At 39.6% G+C, this 20220-nt stretch overlaps 1 long non-coding RNA gene across 1 annotated transcript in view; it reads right to left on the bottom strand.

Annotated features, from left to right (window-relative positions):
- LOC139795697 (uncharacterized) overlaps nt 1-20220 on the bottom strand; it is a 96254-nt gene that overhangs the window by 3384 nt on the left and 72650 nt on the right. The gene's annotated exons all lie outside the window — the stretch shown is intronic.

The following is a 20220-nucleotide window of genomic DNA, read 5'->3' as shown; positions in this document are numbered from 1 at the left end:
GAAAGAAGTTACTTAGGAAGGTCAGCAAGGAGCAGAGAGTAAATACTCTTTAGGGACATGTGTCCCCAAGCCCCTTAAAGTTAACTGGAGATTAAATGAATCTCTTTGTAACTGAAGCATTCAGTGCTGTCAGAATTTCTGCTTACATTTATGCATCATAAGCCCAACAATAAATCTCACCTTGGTGGTAAACTGCCCTGTCCACACCAGGTAACATCATCCAGCATCAAACCTGACAGTGAGCTAGGCTGATTCCTGACACATGTAGATCCACCAGTTGCAGACACAAACCTTCAGCTTGGAAATATCAGAGGGATCCATGCTCCCTACAAAGCACCTAATCCCAAGTGCTTACATCAGGAAGCTGGCTCCTGACAGTGCTGGGGGGAAGCTAAAGCCTTAATTCAGGTGGTCTGAATCATCTCCCCTGGCAGCTCCCACAGCTCTGCAGGAAGCACCGGCACTGAAGCTTGGCAGCCCCTCCACTGTGTCCTTGGGATGCCCTTTGCACTGCCACAGAGGTGCAGCATCACATGGATTGTCAGGTCACCTGTCCTCTGAAGATTACTTTCTCACTCTCACACCATAAAATTAAAACACATTCTTGAGCAAACCTACTTAAATTAATTTAATATGGAAGAGAGCTTCAGTCAGCTCTCATACATACTGTTTGTTACGTTGCTCGTGCACCGAGCACAGAGCAGCTCTGGCACAAGCATTTCATTGGATTTCCTCCCCTAAGGAGTAGATTCACTCCCCCTCTCTCTCCCTCTGCTCCCGGATGTAGTAATGAAATAAACTATCCCAGGCCAGAAAATGCAGATGTGCTGCTCTGCGTGCTCTTGACACCCAACTCCACGTCCACCGAGAATGACGCCAGAAATGTCCAACCACACCCAGCCCATCTCTGAAGAATTAGACAACTGTGCCCTTCCTCCACCAGATAAAGCATGTAAGAACTACAGGTTTTACAAACTGCTTTCCCCCTTTTCTCCTTTCTTCACTATCAGCCTTTTTACCTAAACGAAGGCCTCGCTGAATATAATTTCTAATAAAAATATTCATTCTCCCAGATATTTAACATTTTTTCCAAGAGTCACACTTGCAGTACTGCAGAGCCCATTTTCTGTTTTGTACGTGGCTCGTATCAGAGTAAGCAAGAAATGCTGTTTGTGAAGAAAGGAATGCTAGAACAATAATAACAGAGGTGACTTACAGAAAGAAAAAGAAACCATTTATTGAAGCCCAAGTCCAGCCACTCCTCTTTGCTCCCTCCCTGCCTGCTTCCACCTCACACAAACCATGAACTTTGGGTCAATCACGAAGCTTCACACAGAATAAAGAGCAGTTATCCCTCCTGGCACTGCTATATGGATCCAGTAACTAGGAATAACTGGGAGTAACTGGGGTCAGGCCTTTTGGGAAAAAGGCCAGCAGGATTCCAGGGTATTTTTTTCTTTCAGCACTAAGCAATCTGTAGGGAGTCAAAATTTATAGTTATACTGGACTCACACTTGAACCTATCAACTTTTTTCTTCCAGAAACTTTGGTCCATATATAAATATAAACCAAAGATGTTCTTACATGCTGAAATGCTTGGCTTTTGTTTTTGCCACAGACATTCAAATATAGTCATAAGAGAATGATCATGAGCAAGTATATATGGACATATGAGCAAGAGTGTATAAGACACAATCTGTAGATTAAAGATTTTTTTAAAAAAGTGTAATGGAAAATGTACCTGATTTTACTGATATAATTCACACATCTTATATTTGCATGCAGTATTATAAAGTTAATCTAAGTTTCTTTATAAGATAAAGATAATTATTCAGTCACAAGATTATGTGAAAGGCTTTAAGGTGGCACACACAAAAAATTAAAGCTCTACCTACAACTGCACGTGATCTAAAAGCTAAAAATTACACAAGGGGCTTTTCTGATAATAAAATAATGTAGTATTCATGTCAGCCTATTGCTTGCCTTTTCACAGAAGAGACAAAAACTGAACATTTGCTGAAACTCCCAGAAAACAACCACAGCAACCCCACCAATGTTTCCATGGTGTAAGGGAGTTCCTCTGCACTCAGCTATCCCTGGGCTTTGTTAACTCACAACTGAGCTGCTGAAAACACAGCAACTCACAGGTAGCTGGCACAGCCTCTCCCATTTTAAACCCAAAATCAATAGCCACAAATTTTCTCAAGTTCTCCAATGCTCATTCTGAACCACAGGACACTCATTTACTCTTGGTTGGGCACCAGTCCAGCAAAGCACTTAGGCATGTGGTGAACTTTAAGCATGTGAGCAGTCCCATTGATTTCAGTGGGATTTCTTACAGGTTTGATGTTAAGCAAGGGCAAAAGTTGTGATTTGCTGGACCAGTGCCATAGGCTGAAAAACCCTTGCTGCAGATACTGAATATTTTCATGCGTTGAGTGTCTGTCCCATTTTGTGTGAATGGATACTGAAAGATAATGATAATAGTCACAAGAACCTCTGCTATTTCAGGTATGTTAGAGAATGGAGGATTTTGTTGGACATACGAGAAAACAATTATCCATCCAAACTGGTATGACAGCTGATATCAGGTGTTGTTTCTGTGTTTCCTAGGACAACGAAAATAACATTATTGTGTTTCCACAGCAACACAAATGTTTTATGTCGTGATGCAAAATACATTCACAGCATGCAAAGGAAAAAAGAGTCTTGTATATAGTAGCAAGAACAGATGAAAGATCCCCATCCAGCTCAAGTATGTTTTTTCCTCCCAATAACCTGCACAATATAAACTTAATCTAGAATTTATATTTTTCTGCTCCTGCACTGTCACAGATCTACTTCATGTCAATGAAGCAACCCACAATTTGTTAGGTTTTGAACACAGGTTCTTTGCATTATATGATCATGAGTATCAGCCAGAAATTCTCTTCTTCCTCTGATTACACATGTAGCTTGGAAATGTTTTTCTGATCTATTTATTGCTTAATATTTGATAAACATGCAGTATTTCAGAATGGACAAACAATCAAGCTTGAAACTGGGGCAAACTGGTGATTAACTGGATCTTGGCTGTCATGTTCAGCCCTAAAGAAGTCACCACTGCTCAAGCACAGAGCAGAACCATGGTTTATCCCCAGGACACCTGCAAGGAGTGCAGCACACCCTGGCCAAGCTGCCTCAGGACACTCAAATCAACCCCAATACAGTCTGCAACAGACTCAGTCCTGGGATGGATTTGTTGGACTTACTAGAACCACCTAACAGGAAGAAGATTTACATTTATGAAGGGTGTTTCATGCATGCACAACAGACACACAAAGGTTTCTATTCATGATGCACATACCACGAGCACCTGTGTTTTGTTCAGGATGTCTCTGACAGGAATAGAAAATTATTATACATCATAAATGAAAAGCCATAATGGAAGTTGTCACTCCCTCCCCATAGCAGAGGGGCCAGTAACTGCAAGGGCTGGAGCTGGACTGATTTTCCCTACAAAAACACTGAGCTGGATGATGACTCTTGGAGCTGGGCCAGCCACTCTTACTCTAAAAATCTGTGAAGACCAGGAGAATTTGTGTCCAGTCCTACCAGTCCACCAATGGGTGAACCTGTGCTCCAACAGGATTAGAGCAAGAGTGAGTGGCACATTTCTAAACCAAATTTATCTCTGCTTTTATGAACTCACAGCCCTCGTCTTGCTAGCAGGAGTCTCTGCATCATTGTGTTCTTGATTTTACTCTAGAATGTCAGCTTTAGGCTACAGCAAAACTGAAACAGAACTGGTGGGACAACGCAGCAAAGGTTGGTTGGTTGACCTGTTTGTGAAATATAATTATTTCATTTTTGATGAGAAAAGAGAGATCAGGGTCACAGATACAAGTATGTACAAATGTAAGCTATTATCTTAAGAACTCTAGGATTTAGCTAGGGAAAAATACATTTACTGGAATGAACACTGACAAGTAAAATATTTAATCCCCAAAGTTTTATTTCCCCCAAACATAAAATAATATTACTCTGAATGGTCCATAAATAACATTAATGGAGAGATTCTGAATGGGAAATCTCTGATGATATATGAGAGAGGACTTACACAGGTTTAATTGGGCTCTTGCTCAAACTTGGCAACCACGATATAAATGGTTTTGGTTTTTTTAAAGCAAAATTATAATCTGTTATCTCTCTGGCCCAAATCCTAAAGAAGCTTTTTGTTACAAATTTACAGACTCCTCCAATGCAGAAGCAAGTCCAGGAAAACTTTTTTTTTTTTACCACCCTATGAAGTTTAACAAAAAGATGATTTTAGTGCCCTGTGCTGTGATGAAGTTTGGTAACACTGTCCTGCCTGCAGAGCTGCTGTCTGAGTTGGCATCCTGAGCCCAAATGGATTAAATGCTGCATTTTCTAATACTGTGCTGTTTGAAAAAAAATTGAGATAGGTAAGTGCCATTGGTCACAGGTTTAGAAATTAAATAAGAGAAGCAGAAAGATGGATGAGCTATTTGTCCAAATCATTATAGGAATGTTTCTCTCCCCCCCCAGCTGAGGCCTTTCTAGACCTCAACTCTAATTCCTCAAGCAAATGTAGGAATACTGGGACAGAAACCACAGGTCACGATTTAAGCTCATTGACAATATTCCCCCAGCGTGATAATTTGAAGCAAAAAAAAATAAATTCCATCAATAATGAGTCATCCACAGAGGTTCAGGTTAGGATTAGAAACAGGTTTAAAATTATTATTGGTGTGGAAAAGGAGACTGCAGCAGTGTTTTGAAAAGCGTGCAGTGGATTTATGTGTTAAAGACTTTAGCTGCTTGTATTCACAGGAAAATTCTGCATTATTCTAACATTCTCTAGTCTGCTTGCTGAACTACTTTGAATCCTGTTAAATAACTGTTAATTTACTGCATTCATGATATATATATGCCATGGCTCACCCCTCTGAAAACATAAAATAGCATCTAGCATAATTTAGACAAACAATTCAGAAAGAGCAGGTAGAGTATGGCTAACAAATTTAAATCTCTCTAAACAGCAAACATTTAATTATATAGAAGATGATAATCTTTCCAGGGCATAATTAGGGAGGAAAATTTTGATTATGCATAAAATAATTTCAACCAAACTGAATTATTTAGATTTGCATATAGCATCTATTATCACAGCTAAAATGCCATATGCATGCTTTTACTAATTCAGCATTAAGATGCCTTAATTTCAGCATTAGTAAGAAACACTATTAAAAGAAATTCAATGAGATTACTACTCTGCTATAAAATTTCTGAGTTAGATGGATTTATACTCGATAATTACTTTAAGACTGTGAACAAAAATTAGAGAGAAAAATTCACGAGCAGCAATTCTTCTGCTCCCCCTTCCTATAAGTTACACTTCCAGAGTAATTTTCTTTCATCTTTGGCAAATTCTGTCCTAATTTTTTTTCCCCCAGGAGTTAATTTTTTTGACTGGCTTCTACAGTATGACTCTCCAAATTGTGCATTATTCTCTTTGCATGAGAGTGTCACTGGGGAGGTTTTTCTAAGGACTGCGAGTTCAGAAATTCTTTTATTTGAATTGGCACTCCTATGAAATAAAAATAAATATGAAATGGTAATTGTGTGGATTTAAAACCAGAAAATCTTTACAAGACTGTGTGCTCTCTGCTGTTTTTATCAAGTTTTGTAACTGCATGTTTAAGGTGGTAACAGTAATACAATGAATTTAAAGAAATTACGTATGTGAAGTAGTTAAAACCTCTTCCTGCAAATCACATTTTCAACAAGATACTGAAATGTGAAGTACATGGGTTTAGTGAACTAAGCATGAGCATTATACTAAGCACATTATTGCCCACTTCAAAATACAAGTAATGAGGAATATTTTTAGAATTTAGTTGTCCATTTTCACGATCAGTAAGACATGAAATTTCTACACAAATCTTGGTAATAAGTCTGGAAAAAAAATCCCCCTGTGTTTAGTGTGAAAATCTTGATCAAATTTATAAGTTATTATTATAATTCCTGATATTCATACCTCACTTTGTGGAAAGTCCCATTAAAGTCACTTTTCATGAAGAAAACTGTTCTGCCTCAAAAAAGATATCAGCTTATAGCTCTTCTTTTTCTCCTCATCCAAAGCCACTGTGAAGTGTTTGCTGAGAGTCCAAATTTGCAACACCTTGGGCCTGACTCAGAGCTAAATTCAACACATTTGTACTCCTTCCTTTGGTTAAGTGTTGGATAATATCCCATCACAAGAAAAAATATTCACTATGATTAACACTTGGGGAAAAGAGCTCTCTCAGTGCCCCAAAAAATGTGTACAAAGGACTGAAATACTTTCAAGATGTAAGAAGTAAAACAAAAAACAAAGCTCTAACCAAGACAAAGATACAGTTTGTCAAGTATATTGTACAGATAAAACCTAATTTTTATGTATTTGACTTGATTAAACAGAAATACTGATCTGGTATCCCTAAAGATTGAAGTTTCCTTATGTCTAACAACAGCAATAAATCATCCACATTTTTAACACAGAAATGGTTTTTAAAAGTGTTGAGTTCCCTGTGCCTCGGTCACAGAGGTTCAGACTTCTCCTGCATTTAAATTAAGATCTTTGTCATTCCCAGCTTTCTTCAGGAATCTTTCCTCCTAGGCCAGATTAAGATGTTTCTAGTGTGCCAGAAGCATTATCTTTTGTTTGTTTGTTTGTTTAAATGAACGTTCCTGTAGGAATTCTGTAAAATGTCCGAGCACAAAAAGTTTATTTCTTTCCCTAGACTGGAACAGGGCAGCTTGAAAATTCCTAAATCCAACAACAACTAGCAATCCTCTTCCTGCAGGAATTCCTGCAGAGCCTATTTTCCTTGATTTCACTTCTTATTTAAGCTGTTGCAGGTACTATTTTATGGACTGATGTATCTTCACAAATATTTGACATACATTTTGTGCTTCACAATATTTTGCAGATATAATCCTCCTCCTTCACTCAGATGTTTTTATCCCACCTTCTTCCGTATCTATTTGTTTAGCTTCCCAAATACACTTTTGAACTACTGGAGAAAAAAACAACCCCAAACACCACACCTCACTGGAGTATGACCTAACTCACACCGTATTAATCACAGATAATGACCCCCAAATTACTGCAGTGGAAAGGATATAATTTCAGTGGGGCAAAGATGGACTTTCTTCACATACTTAGATTTAGTTACTCTGCTTGGTTTTTTAAGGCTTGCCTGTTAGCTGATGGTTCAGATCAAACTTTGCTGACTCCTTCTTTCAAGAAACCAACCACCCAGCCTCTATTTCTTGCTTTTGCTGTGCAGCTCGAGGGGGTGCTGAGAAATCTCAGATAAACAGTAATGTTAGAAGGGTTGGACCAGATGATCCTTGAGGTCCCTTCCAACCTGACATTCTATTTCTCATTCCTCTGTCAGCTTGTTAAGCACACTGTAATTCCTGGTAGCTTGGGAGTGTACCTGGGAGGCAAACACTGTAGTGAGGAACAGAACAAGGGCTACAGCTCCCTATTTCCTCACTAGATAAAGAGAAAAGGGGAACTGAGTGCATGAGTGAGAGAAGCAGGGCTGATAATCCAGGAGGAGGGAACCCCATTCAGTAGTAGTGCTCTGCTCAACCCAATGATTTTCAGAACCCATCACAAAACTACAACATAACAGATGTGCTTAAGGCAAATATCAACTATTTTCTGTGCTCAGAACCAAAGATTTAATGTCTGCTCTGAAACATCCAGCCCACTAAGTACCAGTCATAAAAATGAACAGGAACGAACAACAATAAACAACAACAACAGAACAAAAACCAATGAAAAAGGAAAAAGAGGCTCCCAGCTCCATACCCCAGTCTGAAGCAGCTCCAGTTTTTGACTCAGGGTCACACCTGCAGCAGAAGTGCTTCTCTCTCTGCCTCATCACCATGCCTCAGAAAACCACTCGTGTCTGGGGATGAATCTCCCTTTGCAAAGCAATAGGAATATTTCCACTGACACCAACAGGCACTGGATCAGCCCCTTAATGAGGAAAACTACTACAATTGCTAAAAACATGTAAACTCTATTACTAAATGGAAGCACTCTAAATTCAGGTACATTTTCTGCCTTGCAAAGGACTTGCTCAAACTTGTGTAAATCAGCACAGTCCTTGGCTCACACTATTTTAATAACACCCATGTGTATTAAACCAGATTATATGACACATGTTAAGGTTCATGTTTGATATCAAATTAAGTATCCGGATGATTTATGGAAAAGAGTTCACCTCCCTTTCCCCCACGTGAGGTTTAAGACTAATCTTCAACCAGATCTTCCAACACTTTCTGCACTCAGGCCTTCCCCACTTGAAACCTTCAATGTTGTTTTTATTATCACAGGAGACTGATACCCAGCCCAGCATCTGTTATTATTCCCTTGCCTCCTCTCCCTGGGAGGACGTATGAATCCAGCATATATCACTCTGATTACTGGATGCTGCTAAATTCCAAGAAAAAAGAAGCATTGCTTTCCTCTGCCTCATAGAAGGATTTGACCGTACTTTTACTCTATGCACTAATGTGCTGCTTGGCTATAAAGGGAATTGGTGAGTAGTTTCTTTGGAAAAAAACACAGCAATAAAACCCCCACAAGTTCTCTAAAGTAAACGAACACCCACCATTAGCTCTTCCTCACAAAGATCAGCCTGACAGCTGCATTGATAATGACAGACATTTGGCTGGGATCACTTTGGGAGGCAAAAGTGTGAGTTATGCCTCCTGCTTTCCACCAAGATGCTGTGCAGGAGTAGCTGTTACCAAAAGTAAAGGCAGGTGATGCAATAGGTCACTCACCCACGCTTGTCATTTCCACTGACAGAGAAGTTTCCCAGGTCACCAGGGGATATTATCAGAAATTATCTCTATGGGCTGTAAGAGGAATTCACTGCTTCACCAGATAACCCTCAGCCTGTTTCACTCTTCCGTGTAATCAGTGCTATACTTGGAAGTGCACTTACCCCTCGTGACCCTGAAAACTCATTTCTATTATTCCTGATGCCTTTATTTAGGGATTCCCACCGTAAATTCCAGCTCTGGCCCTTCTCCCAGCCCCTCACTTTTTTTGCATCATTGACCCCCCCTCAAAAAAAAAAAAAAAACAAACCAAAAAACAAACCATATCTGTAGGTATTTATCCAATGTCCTAATGAAATCTGTGTTTGTTTTAACAGTATATTCACATTTGGTTTTCTACTGCTTACCATTTTCCTTCAGTGTGGAAACCACCCTGGTGAGGACCCCGATGCATAACTTGCCTTCTGCTGAACGTAGTATAAATGGGGACAGAAAAGTACAAGGCAACTCCCATAGGCAATGATCCTATCCAGATGAAACAGTTTCAAAACAATAAATACATCTGAATGCAAACAAACCTATGGGCTTGTGTGATTGATTTGAATCAATGCACAGACCTGGCATTCATTAGCCATGTGTCATTACTTTCAACAGACCCCATCCTCAGCAGCTGCCAGGAAACTCTGCTTTTACCCATTGTCTGAGCTCTTGCAGGCCAAAGAAGGTGTTAGAGTAAGATTTATTGCCTGGACAGCCAGGCTGCACTGAAACCTTGGGCTTTACACAGGATGTCAGTATATGCCTATCACAAGGCTCGTATCCCTCTTTTACAGAGGGCTCTCCCAAAACAATCTGACAAGGGTGAAGTTGCTTGCATGCTGAGACCACTTGCTGTCCTGCAGATAAATATTCTTTTATTACTTTTTTCTACTGTGTACATACATTTTGCCTCACTTATGCAAAGATGATAAATTCTTAGGGTCACGGACTGGTTTTTGGTTCTGTATTTTGCTGTATTTCAAGCAGTGGAAACACACTGAGTAAACTAGGGTGTACAGGCCAAATAAATTATTAAAAAACAGAAAATTGAAATTACTTGACTTAAACCACATACAGAAAAGCCAGTGAGAAGGCTGCGACAGGAAAACACCTTCATCTATGTTGCATGTGTACATAAATTGCTTCTCTCCTCACTGCACCTCAGATTTCCATCCTCTATCCAGTATCTTAGACTGAATCACAGACAGATTCTATGGAACTTGTCTACTCCATGAGAGATCAGCAGCCTTTCAAACTGTGGAACTACTTCAAGTGGAATCCTGAACTTTTAGGTTTACCTTCTCTACAATTTCTAGAAACACATTCTCTTTAAAAAAGTTAGAAACAGCCTAACAAAATTCTAGAAACATGGATTATGAGAGTTGTTCTTGCATCTCTGCAGTAAAAGCAGCAGCTGAGTTAAATACTGAGTTAAATACTCTCTATTTCTGGTCCTGCCTTTCATTTGACAGACAAAGCCATTTTAGAACAACGTTCTGTTACTGATAACAACTCTATATGCTTTACTGATAAGACTTTAAACAGAGAATGTCAGTACATATGACAGGCAATATATCCAAGGGATTACAGATGACATTATATCTATTCACAGAATGCTATGCATGTTTCTTTAAAATATCTTTGAGAATCTTGCCATCACCATCTAACTATTTTTCAAAATCTTATTTTAATGAAACACATTTAGAAGTTTATTTTAATGAAACACATTTTACCTTTGCACGGGCTGAAATAAAGTAGGGGTTTGCTGTACTCTATGCTCCACTTAGAGGAATCAAAGGCAGAAGACAGTTTCATCACAAAAGCAGTAAAACCTCCTGCACTTCCAGTTGTCTAGCTCATCCCTCTTTCATTTCCTCTGCTTGACAGCAATACACTTTATATACCCCCCAGATGAAAAATAAAGGTAAATTTAAGTTAGTTTTCTATGCAATCCCATGCACTGGGCTTTCAGAGTCTGGTCAGCTAGCTCTCAGCCACAGAGGAGCTGCTGACTGCATCCCCTCCCTACCACAGGGGTGATGGTAAGGAAGGTGACCTTGCCAGCTGGGAACTCATCCTTGTACTCTTGACCAACACAGAGATGCAAGACAGACAAGTATGGCAACAGGCTCTAAACTCTGCAAATGCATCAGCACACATCTAACTAACCAAAGGGAATTAATCAAGTTTTGGCAGGAACAGAACCTCACTGATTGTGGCCAAAATGTGACCAAAATCTACCTACAGGCAAAGTGCACAGGACCAAGCCTACCACAGTTTGAACAACACACAGCCACTTAATTTTTCCTGATTCATAACCCAAATACAGATAAGAGTTAGGGGACACACATTTTCTTTACTTATATAGAGCCTGATTAATCTGAAAGGATGTACAGGAATTTTATTTTAGTAATTTATTTAAAGCTTTCTTTTTTCAGTAAAACTCCTTCCTGTCCCAACTGCTATTTAACAGAGTTGCAGGCAAGAAAAATCCTAAAGCAGCAAAAAGATTTAGAAGATAAAAGCAATGAGAATATTTCCAAACAAGCTCAGTGTCAGACAGAAAAATATTGTAAAGGCTCTCACAAAAAGATTTTTACAAACACTGCTCTCACTTCCATTCCTTCTGTACTGAGATGTCCACAATGAATGGACCTTTGCTTCTTAAATAAATAATCATGAGTTAGGAAGAACTACTGAAAGATAAAAATTAATCAATTAATTTAAAAAATCAGAAGCGATACAGGAGGACGACAAATATGAACTTTATAGGATGAAATGAAAAAGGTGCATCCTTATATTGCTCAGATATTGACAAAGAGTGCACAATGTTATCGTGGATATAAATGGGAACAAGATCAGAACAACATGCAGAATTCCTTCAGATCCCACCCTTTGCAAAAATTTCCAAGAAAATTATTTCCTCCCTAGGCAGAAAAACAATCTCTGGAAAACTTCATACAGCACATCCCAGTTTGGGACAGTTCTGTGGTATAATCTTTGTCTCCAGTCATAAAGGATGGAGAGATCTTATAACTGAAGGTCACTATGTCCATTATACCCATGCTTCATAATAGGCACCCATTAGTTTTTATGGCAAGAATATTATAACTCCACCCAACCATCATTAGAAAGCCTTCAGTTCCTCTTATTGTAGGTCCAGGGGACCTAATCAAACTCCAGGAAAGAAAGTTATCAAGTGATTTCTGTAAAGAATTAAAAAAAACCCCAAACCCATCCAAAAGCTCACTGCTGAACACACCAAATGAACTAAATAATGGGAAACACATTTACAACGTCCTTTAATGGTAAGCCTATCCAATTTGTGATTTAAGAGGTCAAACTATTGGGGTTTTTTGCATTCCTGGTAATTTAAGAAGAAGCAGACTGGGAAATGTGCACTCTCAGGCCGTATAAAACTGCCTGCCTTATTTTGAATAATAGACATTTATTGTAAAAAGCTTACCAGTGGAAAAGCCCCCTCCATCCCCCCTCCATGTTTCCGCACTTTGGCTGGGGAGCCCTCTGCCCATGAGGCTCACAATGAGGAACGAATGTTTAGAGAGACAAAAGAAATCAGCCACAGAAAATCCTACCACCCATGTGTCCGGAAAATGTGAATTGCTCCAAGAGTTGGGACAACAAGAACTGCTGACACCAGATGGTAACGTTCCCTGTGAGAGTACCACCCCATCAGCTTGTGCTGAGAGTGAGGCTTTTCCTCAAGGGCTGAGGCCAATCATTGGGCAAGCAAGAGGAAGGAGAGGATGAGATGGAAAGACAGCTACAGCTCTTGGTGGGGCTACCGCAGCATCTTGCCCCCCTTGCACTGGCACAGGCTCCAGCAGCCCATACCCAGAAACTACCAGCCTGCTTTTACCTGGGCTTAAGATTTATAAGACTTGAGGGCTGGTGGATTTCCTTTGGTGGATTACACCCTTCCATGTAAAAAAAAACAAAAAAAAAAGGAAACTGAAGCGAAGTCGCAACACATCTATAAAACAAATGAAATTTTTAAAGTGTGTGAAGAGCTTGTTTTTTTCCCTATTCAAGGAGGACTACAAAAAACTCAGACAATAAACAAGCACACATACTATGTTCTAAAAAGGTAATTGCAGACCTAAGAAAAACTTCGCAAGAGTCATTTAGGAGTTTTTAGGGAATGGAACTTGACTTGGGAAATCGAAGAAAAATTAACAGATTTTATTCACCTTTCCATCATCACTTTAGGGACAGAGCAAGCATTTTATAGTTCCACAATTTGGTTACACAGCATAGCATTATTGGTCAATGAATAGTGCTAGCTGGAGAATTTCTAATTAAATTTCATTTAGTCACAGCCAAATTGGACACTTTATTTAGGGTTTTATATTTCAACACGAGTGGAATATGGTAGGTTGGTGGTTAGGATACTAAATTGAGGTATGGAACAGAGAATTTCAGCTCCTGAACTGATACCTGAAACTACTGATATCTTAAGTACATGTCTCTGTTATACAGAAAGCATGGGTAGAAACCATGTGTGAATAATGGTAAAATTGTAGTAAGGCAAGGAAAAAAAAAAAAGTTCACCTCTTGTTGCCTGAGTAATGCACAAACTCTTCTTAGAGTAAAAGCCCACACCAACCAAAAAAAACCTGACACTAACATCCATAGACTAAACTGCACCAGTTCCTTCCTCTGACTCCAGAAGAAAAGGAGACTTAATTCTTTCTCTTCCCTGAAGCACTGTCCAGGCTGTGTCAAGCATCAATAGGAAATAAGCTGAGGTTTGACCCATTATTTCCCATTGCAAGGACAGGAGGCAGAAGGTGAGAGATCCACACTTTGTACTCATCCACCAGTAAAGCAGGGAGCAAAGTCAAAGTATCTGCTGCTCCAGGAAAGGCAGAAAAAGAAATATACTGCATGCCTGCTCAGTGGAGACCTTACCATCATTTTGTGCTCTCAGTACACCTGATCTCTTCCAGCTCCCCTGACCCCACAAAAATTTACAGTCTAACCCAGCACAACTTCAGTTAAGATAACTTTCTGCAAGCTGCATCTGCAGGAATGAAATTAGAAGCAATGTATCCTTTGCCTCAAAGGACTGTGCTGAGTCTTCATTAGTTGAGTTTTGTACAGGGCCAGAGATCACTGGATAGGAGCTCTGCACAAGTGCAAGGCATTACAACATTACATACTGCAAAACTTTGTTGAGCTACAATTTTTGTGGCAGCCTGGGGATTGTCATGGTCAGAATCAATTATGTCACTCTGCACTTTTGGTTACCAAGTGAAATAAACATATCAAACTTCGGGGTTTAAGCAAGGTACATAAGTTTTACTAGTTGCTTTGTTGCCCCCTTACTTGCTGTCCAGCTCCCTTCTGCTGTCCTCATTTAGGATCAAGGAGCCCTTCAGGCTGGAAAGGATTTTAGGAGGTCACCCACCCAAGGACATTCTCTCACACAAAGCAGTCCCAAGTCTGAATTCACATCAGATGTGCCAAGGCTTTCTCCCACCCCAATCTCCTTCAAGGCTGGAGGCTGTATGGCACCTCTGGTCCAACTCTTGACTGTCATAATAAAAAACATTTTTCTATGTCAGGTGGGACAAAATTTCTGTTTGAATTTGTGCCCATCATCTCTCCTCCTCCTACCATGCTCCTCCTGAAGGACGTTGGTGGCATTTCCTCAGTAGCTTCCCTGTAGGTACTGTCTGTTATGGTGTCTCCTCTAGGGCTGCCCACCCTCCAAAATGAACAAGCTCAGGTCCCTCAGCTGCCACTCCCAGGGCACCTGCCCCAGTGCCCTGACCATCCTGGTGGCCTCCAGCTGAACTCCCTCTAATCTGTTAACATCTTTCTTGTCCTGAAGCCCCAGAGAAGGATGCAGTACTCCAGATGAGGTCTAATGAGTGCTGAGTGAACTTTTCTCTTTCGATCTTTGCCTCAAGAGCAATCTGACATTTCCAACATCAATGGTCACTCCCTTCAAAGTGAGAATCACAGAGAACAACTGCAAAGAATTCCCACTGAGACAGTTTAAAATATTTCAGCCCTTTAATGAACTTCACTCTGGAGAACAATTTCAAACTCAATAGGCTGAATTTCAGCAAGAGATTATTTGGAGTTAATTTTTTTTTAATATTAAAAAAAAAAAAAACAACAACCAACCCAAACTTTGCTCTGAAGCCTGATCATTTCACCTTACACAGGGGCACACAAGCACCATGCCAGCAATGCCAGAAGCAGAGGAGCCACCTTTACAATCTGCTTTTCACCACCTCACATGCACTTTGGCAAATTTACCAGCAAGAAGCACCTCTACCTGCCCTGATCCTTGAGCAGTGTTAGCCAGTTGCCTTTTCTAATATCCTGTCTGATTTATGGTTTTCCTCCAGGGCAAAGACTTCAACAATTGACTTTGGGTTTGGGCCTACAATCTGCCATATGTTAAACATTACCTAATTTTCAGGTGTTGTGGGGTATAGGAACTGTGCAGACAATTACTTTTTTGGATCCATGGCTGAGGTTATTTTTAATAAGACTTTGATTTCTCAGCATTCTGGAATACTTGTTTTCATTAGGCTTGCAATACAATTCTGGCAACTGCACGCATCTTCCCATATATGACAGGAAAATTATGAATGGCTTGATCATACAGAATGATTTATAAATCTGTTAATTAATATCATGGATCACTTCTTTTAATCTTAAGGCTCAACTGAGCTCTATGTTGGCACAGTGAACAAAGGGAACAAACACGTCTGAAAATAGTAGTAATGTAATTTATTTAGTTTCAGCATAAGCTGAAATTAAATCCTTGTCTGTTCTCTGGACACAATTTTAGAACTAATCAGGATGGGACATTAGTTATCTTTTACAAGTCAACCTGTGCCTTCTTGCTCAATATCTCAGAGTATCTTTTAAAGTACATAAGATCCATTTATAAATGTTATTTATAATGGCAAGGATAGCATAGGTTTGTAATAACATCTTGTCACTCTGATACCTCCACACAGCAGCCCCTTTCCCTTGCTGAATTACAAATGCACATTAAAATTTCCTGCCATTTAAAAATAATCATTAGTAGGAATAGATGGATTATTCTTATTGTCCAGAGACCCTGTCTGCCCCCCAGCTTGTCTGGGCTTCAGTACAGCACTTTCCATCTCCTCTGCCAGACTGCCTGGGTCTCAGCAGAAAAAATGTTTGATAGTCCTGTTTTCATTTTTTATGTGCAGTAGCATCTCAAAAGATCACCCTTCCTCAGCAGCTTGGTCAGTAACTACATCAGGAATTTTAACAAAAGCAAACAATGCATTTTACCTTCATTATCAGAAAAGATTAGATCTTGGACATCTTGAATTCAGTTTTGGAACGATGGAATTGATTTTCCTAATTTTTTGTTTGCTTGCTTGCTTTTCTTGAGCAAGGAGGGTGGAAGGCAAAACTTGAAGTCTGGGAACTTCTGAATTAAAGTCATAAATTCAAGGAAGAATCGCTGCTAAAGAATCTCCAAATAAGAACTGCCAGGAAACATTTAGCAGAACAGATTATTTCCCCTTTACCCATGCAAAGCAAAACAGAGGGGCAGGGAAGTGACTATTCAGGCTATTTGCATTTTAGAGTATTTTTCTCCCCGAGATTCTGCATCTTTTCTTCCCCTGAATCCTCAATAACAGTGGAATCCAAAGAAAGGAAGCTTTCTGTGACACACTAGATTTCATATATAATGAAACATAACTTTAAATACATCATTTTCTCATGCAGTTTATGTCCTGTGTGAGACAGTGGTTATTAAAATCCTTTCTGAAAGGCAAACACATCTCCCTACTACTGTTAACATCACACTGCAAATGTTAGGAGCAAAATTCTTCTCATTTGAAAAAGCAACAATTATTTCCTTAATTAATGATGCTATCACTGGGAACCAGTGATGAATTTTGACCATCAAAAAGCAATTATGTGTGGCATGTAGCATGTTCTATGGCTTCACTAGGGAAGCACCCCAAAAGCACATTTTGCCTTAAGCTTTATTTTAAAAAAGTCCCTGTGCTACATAGGCTGATGCTTTACCCAGCACTCGTTTCATAGAGTGTACAATGTTCAAACTTCTAATGGCATTTTGGAGAGCCACATGAAGCAGCAAAATATTGGGAATGCTTGGCATTACACTCCAAATAAAATCACAGTATTTACTGGCATTGGAAGGGGTTTTTTTGAAGCTGAGCTAGCAAAAGGTTTCAAACACTCAAAAATAAGGTATGTAATCTAGCATCTGTACAAGAAGAGATTACACAGTCAAGTCAAAGAATGTGTCAGTCATTACACTGGAAATATAAGAAGTTTACTTTTTAATTCACTGCACATGAAACCTCTTTAAAGTGTGTTTCATATCACTACTTCTCATCCCAATAATCAAAAATCCTTTTTTCCCCTATTCACTATAATAATGAAAACTAAAAGCCAAACTGCAGGTGTTTGCCAAAGAAGTTACTTCACTGTGGATATCAGTTCATATTTTCAAAATTAATATTTACTTTGGCTTGCCTTAGGCTTTTGTTTTTATTTTTTCCCTGACCATTTGAGACAGACTTGTACAGAGGCACTTCAAGAGAGCAGTGTTGGTCTTAAACTACAATTGTTAAAAAGAAAAGACCATCAATGGTAATTAAGTTTGCCTTCTAAGGAGCTTTAAGGGTTTTATTTTTATTCTCCCTCCCCTTTCTCCCAAATCAATTTGTGGGTGCCCTTACAGTACAGCTGGTTGTTAACTTCAGCTACATAATAAGAAATTAAAGCTAAAGAAGAGTCTTGACTGACAATTACCAGCTGATTTTAAAGTGAGTTTTCTTTGAGTTTTAAAGTGATTTTGTTTGCTTGCTTCTATGGTGTGAGAAATGATTACAAGAAAGCACAAAACCACACAGAACCATTCAACAGTCAGCTGGGTTCCTCTAACAGAAGTGTTAAAACTTTTTGCCCTTTTAGTTTATTATTATTTTTTTAATCCTACAACTTATTTGAAGGTCAAAGCATTCCGAAATTATTAATGGCACCAACATGTCACTAGTAATAGTTCCAATGCTCCTGGACAATTATGGATTTTCTTATCTTTAGAGCAGTTTGACTGCTGATTTGCCAACTTTAAATGCATCAGCCAACTGCTAAATCACCATTGTAACATTAAAACTAATAAATGGCCTTTCGTCAATATTTCCCTTAAATATGCCAATTAATTGGATTGCATTGATACCCATAAATATCCTCAGAGTGGGCAAAACATGAGGTGAAACCACAGCCAGAAGCATTTGTCATCACACTGGTGCTGTGTGCCCACACCAAGAAAGCATCTTCCTGCCTCATCACCAGAAATGTTGTATTTAAGTCATTAACCTTCTCCCTGTTAGGTGGCATGTCCTGATGAGAGAGTGTGAATGGCTCTCACATTAGCACATGCAGCAAGCACCCAGGAGTGATGGGCAAGGAGAGGGTTAAAATGAGTTTCTCCATGCATATGGTTCCTGTCTCAGCTGTGAGATCACCTATAGGTCCCCGGCCAATGATAACAGCTAAAATATAACAGATGCTGGAGCTTCCACAGCTGAGGTGAAGTATTTCCTTTCATCCTCACCAGTCACTGATAATGTCCCAATTCTCTGTTCACTGGAAATGTCAAGGGCACGAGCAGGTTATTACAATGTGAAATGAATGGGCTGTTTGAACTGAGCCCACCCTCTGTGTGGTGTGATGTTTCTCCAGGCCTCAGAGATTACAACTCAGAGCAAGAAAGAAAATGCTGCCCTGGCCAAGGCAGTTGTTGGATGGTGGAAGCCAGGGACCTTCCTGTTAGGGTACTGCTGGGGAAGAGGGGGTGGCCAAGGCATCAGCCAGGGCTGATGGGCAAATTTTTCCCCCCTGTGGCTACTGCCAACCCATCCTGGCCTGTCATTTCAGCCCAGGCAAAGCACAAGTATTTGAGTAAGTAGCCACCCTGGACATCAACACTGGGAGAGGAACTAAACCAGCTTCACAGAATTTGTGCTTTCCTAAATATTTGCAGCATTTTACATCTCTGCCTGTCACTCACTCGTAACTTCACAGCTCTAAAGCCATTTGAATGCACCTCAACTGCAGTGCTGTGTTCCTGCTGTATTTCAAACACAAATCCCACAATTTCATGTCTGAAATCTGCTCTACACAAAATGCTTTCCAAGAAAAAGTAATGAATTTAAGGATGTAGTACACAAGCAGCTGATTACATGGGCAACCAAGCAGCTCTGCACCACTGTAGTTGAAGTCATGTTATAAAATCCAGCACTGGCACTAGCAGCAAATGCTTCCTCATGTGCAAAATTCACCCCCAAATATTAGAAACCACCCAAATATTCAGTATGCAGTCATAAATATATCTATACATCATGGGAGCTAGGATATATGTAGCTACATAAATTTGGAGGACAATTTATTTTCTGCACAGATATTCTAATAAATCCAGCTAGTCCTTTGTCCTTCCCCTGTCCATAAAAGGAACCAAATCAGAGCTGTGTGGTGTGATAAACATGCTAGAGGGAGGGGATGCCATCCAGAGGGATCCTGCCAGGCTTGAGAGATGGGCTTGTGCAAACTGCATGAAGTTCAATAAGTGCAAGGTCCTGCACTTGGGTCTGGGCAATCCCAAGAAACAAACAGGTTGGGCAGAGAATGGATTGAGAAAAGCCTTGAAAAAATGGACTTGGGAGTGATGGCTGAAGAGAAGCTCAACATGAGCCTGCAGCCTGGAAAGCCAACATTTAATCATTAAGAAAAAGCCTGAAATAATGAAGATGTAATGAAGTTACATCCTCGCAAACACCGAACAAAGGAATGTTTCATCCCTGACGGGCAAAATGCAAAACCTTAAATGCCAAGGATCCTTTCAGTATTCCCAAAGACCACTCTCACTTCCCCTTTCAATGCCAGCTTGTTATAATTTGGATTTCACACTGTCATTAAGCTCATTGACCATATTCCAAAGCTGCCTTTTCTACCTTCTGGAAAGCTCAAGTAAAATCATCTCTTTTCCAAAACTTGGAGAACAACTGGAACTATTCTGGATGTATTTTTGATACAAGTTTGTTGTGGCAGAGATGAACTGCCTTCCCTCTCCTCTTTTTTTTTAAAGCAACATGTGTTAAAGGTATTATTTCATAAAATATATGTTTATTATGCAGTTATCTCTGCCTGAAGGGTTATGGCTTTCCAGCATGTATAAAACAGTACATAACTATAATCCATAGAGACTCTGCTTTAAGTCTCTTGACCCTCAGCAAAAATACCAAAATAGAATAAAGTAAATAGAAGGCT

Source organism: Heliangelus exortis, chromosome 4 (assembly GCF_036169615.1).
Source record: "Heliangelus exortis chromosome 4, bHelExo1.hap1, whole genome shotgun sequence".
Classification (NCBI taxonomy): domain Eukaryota; kingdom Metazoa; phylum Chordata; class Aves; order Apodiformes; family Trochilidae; genus Heliangelus; species Heliangelus exortis.
The sequence above is the reverse complement of the archived record's forward strand: the minus strand, read 5'-3'. Positions and strand labels throughout refer to the sequence as shown.